At 32.3% G+C, this 5,088-nt stretch overlaps 1 long non-coding RNA gene across 1 annotated transcript; it reads left to right on the forward strand.

Annotated features, from left to right (window-relative positions):
• Window positions 1-1,335: 1,335 nt before the first annotated feature.
• LOC122295858 lies at window positions 1,336-4,447 on the forward strand. Its single transcript, XR_006238294.1, has 2 exons — window positions 1,336-1,782; window positions 3,870-4,447. It is a non-coding gene; the product is annotated as an uncharacterized LOC122295858 (long non-coding RNA).
• Window positions 4,448-5,088: the final 641 nt, after the last annotated feature.

The following is a 5,088-nucleotide window of genomic DNA, read 5'->3' on the forward strand; positions in this document are numbered from 1 at the left end:
CATACGTAAAACACACGTTCATAAGGAAATGATCATAGTATGAATTAAGGTGTGTTGAAAGTTCCTAGATGGTTCATCCTTGTAATGTCTATGTCCTCTTGGACCATATGATGTTTGAAGTGACCATACCAATGAATTTCCAACCCGTTTTCTCTGTCCTAAATTAATGCCCGTAAATGCTACGCTCTTTTGGGCTACATCATGTTTAAAGTCAAAGACCGCACCATACCATCAACGACTTTCCCACCTAGTTTATGTGTCCTAAATTAATGCTCGTAATTTCTACGTCATTTTGGGCCATATCATGCTACATGTAATTGTCTTGTACTTAGATATAGAGATAACTGACAACTAATAACTCAAAGGAATTACATCCCCAGTTCTCACCTTTCTTTGACCCACTTCTCTTTATAATTGCACCTCTCTCGTCAACATTAATCACCCATACAAAGAAGATGAATTCTTCCATGGCCTTACAAGCTGGATCTTCCTTCCCGCTTTCGTCCTCTTCTTGTTCTTCTATCCGTCTGTAGACTCATGATGTATTCTTAAGTTTTAGAGGTGATGATGTTCTTCAAAAATTTATTTCTTATTTATTGGCTGCTTTAATTTGCATAAAAGGGAAATCAACTTACTTAGACAACAATCTCAAAAAAGGAGAGAAACTTTCGTAAGAATTTCTCAAAGCAATTGATGGATCAATGATTTTTATCGTTAGACTCTCTAAGAACTATTCAGATTCTAGGTGTTTAGATGAGCTATTGAAGATCCTTTGAGTATAAGGAAATGGTAAAACAAATTCTTTTACCCCTATTTTCCGATGTAGATCCATCAATGTACGCCATATAAAAAGATGTTTTGGAAAAGCATTCTCTAGAGTTGAATATAAGTTCAAGGCTGATAAAGTAAAGCTTACAGAGTGGAAGGTAGCTCTTGAAAAAGTAGCCAATTTGTCATGATTCGAATTAAGAGAAACGTATTTTTAATGAGCTGTCCTTATATATATATATATATATATATATATTCTATTATAATAAGTCATTATCTAACTGTAAACAGTAAATTTTCTTTTTCCTTATTAACTAAGTCCCCATTTCTATTTTCCATTTGTATTCTATTATAATAAAAAGACATTATATTAAGTTACAATTTGCCAAAAGCTCAGTGCCATATGCTGGTCTTTCTCCCCTTCGGTCGGTGTGTCAGCAATAAGTTACAATTGTCTTTTTCTATACATTATAATATGAAAACATTATGATAACTTACAATTGTCCTTTTCTATACATTATAATAAGAAAACATTATAATAAGTTCTAATTTGCAAAGAACACAATATGCTGTCATTTTTTCCCTTTTGTCCGTGTCTCGACAATAGAATACATGCATTGGAAGCTGCAAACAGATGCGCCCATTAGCAATATTTATTATAATAATAGAACCGCCCATGAGTACTATAAAATAGAATTAAAAGTGGGTACTACGTAATTGACTAAATTAAAGTCTAACCATTAATTATAAAAATAGTGCAACCAAAACGAAAACGCCAGGAGGCAACCCAATGGGCAAGTGGTGCAATAGTGAGCTTTAAAGTTCAAATACGAAGAGGCAACTTCCAAAGAAACCGAAGGGTCATTGAATTGTGTTTAGAAAATTCCTTTCATTTGTTTCAGTTTCTTCTCCGCTCTCTCTCTCTCAAATCAGGTGAGGCGAGGCCACTATTATTTCTGCATTCAACTGTGTTTCGGGTGTGGAGGTGCTAAGGTTCAAAGGAAAATTGAACATGTGAGTCTAACTGCTTTTGTGTGTTTATGGTATATCTAGTCTATTTATGCATTACACATGTTTGTTTATAGTCCTAAGAAATGAAGTAGCTGATACCATAAAACTTTTTAAAAAACTGTAAACAAATGGAACAACAGTTAAATTTGTTGGGTAATATTACAGTGTTAAAGATGTTCACATCCTTATAATTGGAATCACAACAAGAACCCTTCATAAGCTCCAAAACAGAACAAACAAAGCAGGCACACATAGACAGAATTAAATAAATTCTTAAAACATTTGTAGTGATGGAGCACAAAATCATAAGTAACAAAAAACAATCAGAAAGTAGAAAAACAACCTTTCTTAATTCCCATGCATCTAAATATATATATATATATGCTTAAAATAAAATAAATAGCTTATGATCTATTGATCACGTCAACATTAATCGACTAAATTATACATCCATCCATATAAAAACTACAAACCATCAAGAACTTCAAACTCAAAAATCTAAAAAAAAAAAGGGAAAAAATGGGAGAGAAACACAGTGAAACACACTGTTAGCACCAACTAGAAAGTATAAAAACAACCTTTCGTAATTCCCATGCATCTAAATATATATGTATATATATATGCTTAAAAATGCTCACACGTACATATGCATCTGATGTAAATTTCGTTATTCTGTACTTAATAAAACTTAAGAGATTAATAAAAATTAATAAAAAAATGTAAACAAATGGAACAACAGTTAAGTTTGGAAAAAACTTATCAAAGATAAGAGCTAGGCCAGGGGGTCTTTTTTCCTCTCACCTAGGCCAGGGGATCATCGTGAATCACAAAAGGTTTCACCTTCTGCTGTCTCTTCACTTATCCTCTAATTTTCTCCAGTTTGTTAGGTGATATTACAGTGTTAAGATGTTCACATCCTTATAATTGGAATCACAACGACAACCCTTCATAAGCTCCAAAACAGAACAAACAAAGCAGGCACAAATAGACAGAATTAAATAAATTCTTAAAACTTTTGTAGTGATGGAGCACAAAATCATAAGTAACAAAAAACAAATCACCACATGAAAAGCTCAAAAACAAATAAAACCAAATTCCTATAGGCAAACAATAAGAAGGAGAAAAATATAGCAGAAATAACTTAAAAAGCAACCACAGAAACTGAGCTGAAAAAAGGAGGCAAGTACCTGGATAAACCTAATACCCGAACAATTTTTTTTAAACAAGAAAAAAAGGAGAGACAGATTAAGCATCAAAAGAAAAATCAGTGGGGTTTATAAGCCACAAAGGAACAACAATAAACAAATGTGCAACCCAGCCATAGATAATCCTGGCTTTTGTTACATATATTAAAATATATATTTCTAAACCGTTCAGGTCAAGTAGAAATTAGTATATATTTTTAACATTTTACTTAAGTTGTTTGGCTAAAGTAGTTAACCAATATTGTCATTGAAATAGGGGTGGTTTTTTCTTTCAATTTCCCCATAAATTGCCTATATGTCATTAACATGATATCATGTTAATAGATTCTTCAAGTTTGGCTTATACACTCATCGTTTTATAAGTTACTTTACAAAAATGCCCCTAATTTAAAACATAGATGTATGAAAGGTTGTAAAAAGTGTTGTATGTCTATTATTTTCCTAACTTTCATATATCCAACCGTTGCCATAGGCTATTCCCTTTAGTGCTGGATAATCTCTTGCATGTCTGCCCTTAGTTGACCATCATCAATCTAACTTTTTCACTTGTGAATGGTTCTGCTAGTACTTGATTTTGTTTTTGTATCTCTTAAAGGCATGCTTGAGTATAATTGATTTATTAGGTTTGAAACAACGATAGCTACTCCAACACTCCCGAGTACTTGATATTGCTGCATCCATTAGCAATCATTTCTAGATGTTTTATAGCTATAATTCATTAAGAAATCAAGGGAAAAGGGTTGAAAACTTGAAGAACCCAAGAGAGAAAAGAACTTGCTACTGTCTGTTACAGTTTTTGCTGGCGTCTGTTTCAACTTTCTGTTCTATTTTGGATTTCTATTGCCTGTTGTTTGTGTGATTTTGTGTGGCTTCTTTGACTTGCAGCTTTCATGGAAGAGAAAACAAGAAAACCATGAAGAGATCTGGAAGTTTGGACTGTTGTTGGACTGGAAAATAAGTGAAAGAGGAGCGAAGGAAATTGAGTTTTAACCAGACAAAAGAAGTGTTGCTTTTGTAGCCTTTTAAAGGAAAAAAAGGTTACTTATAGGAGAAAGGAAATTGGGTTTATAATTTTAATTGTTGAGAAGTTGATGTGATTTTTTAACTGCAATCAGAACAATGTCCCTTTTTTCACCTTTGGGATTAATGAACTTGGTATGTGTGTACCACTAATCATCTATTTAGCATATCATTCTTACAGGGTGAGGGAGTTAAGCTCAAGGAAAATTCCATCCCAGCACCAAGATTGATGAGTACAAGTGAACTTGAGTAATAATATTATGTTTCTGGGATGGAATTGCTGATATTATGTTTTATGCTCCTATGCATTGGGCTATAATACACTGATGATTAATCTCATGTATTCTTTCAATTTTCTTATTGATTGTAAATTAACAACTGACTGAATTACACAATTTTGTTCCACATGCGAGGAGTCACAATTTGTTTCTTGTTTGGACACATTGTTGTCATAATTTTATTTTTTTATTTTTATTTTTATTTATTTTATTTTATTTTTTTCCAACTAGCTAGGTACACTTGCACGTTTACCTACTACTAGTTAATTATAATTTATCTATATTTTATGCTGTTTCTTATATAAATTCAACATCTAAACTACACTTGTTTCTTATATAGTTTATATCATTTAACTAATTTTTGCCTCCTATTTTTCTTTTATAATAATTTTGGCCCCCCACCCCCTAAACTTGATTTACTAGTTTGGTTCTTTTGAGAAAGCTCAGCTCTCTCAATATCCAAACCTGTTTTAATTATATTTTCCTATTACAAATTGAATTATTTCTTTTAAACTAAACATCCTAGGATTATTCTAATTAATTTCCTGTATATAAATTTTAGAATTTTTTTATTTTATTTTTTGACGTGGGAGCATTGGAAATTTATCACATAAAATTAAAATTTCCAACCATCTTTTATCCCCTCAAGCCAATAATGTCGCTTCAATAGAGTAACAGTACTAGTGGGCCAGTGGGGGCTTCTTTCTGGCTTTTGATAGGGTGGCTTCCATTCTCTTTCTTTCTTTGTCCCACTTCTGAATAGTCATGAGAAAATTAAATTGAGACACATCGGGAATATCGGTGAA

The sequence above is a fragment of the Carya illinoinensis genome, chromosome 15 (genome assembly GCF_018687715.1).
Source record: "Carya illinoinensis cultivar Pawnee chromosome 15, C.illinoinensisPawnee_v1, whole genome shotgun sequence".
In the NCBI taxonomy this organism is placed as follows: Eukaryota; Viridiplantae; Streptophyta; class Magnoliopsida; order Fagales; family Juglandaceae; genus Carya; species Carya illinoinensis.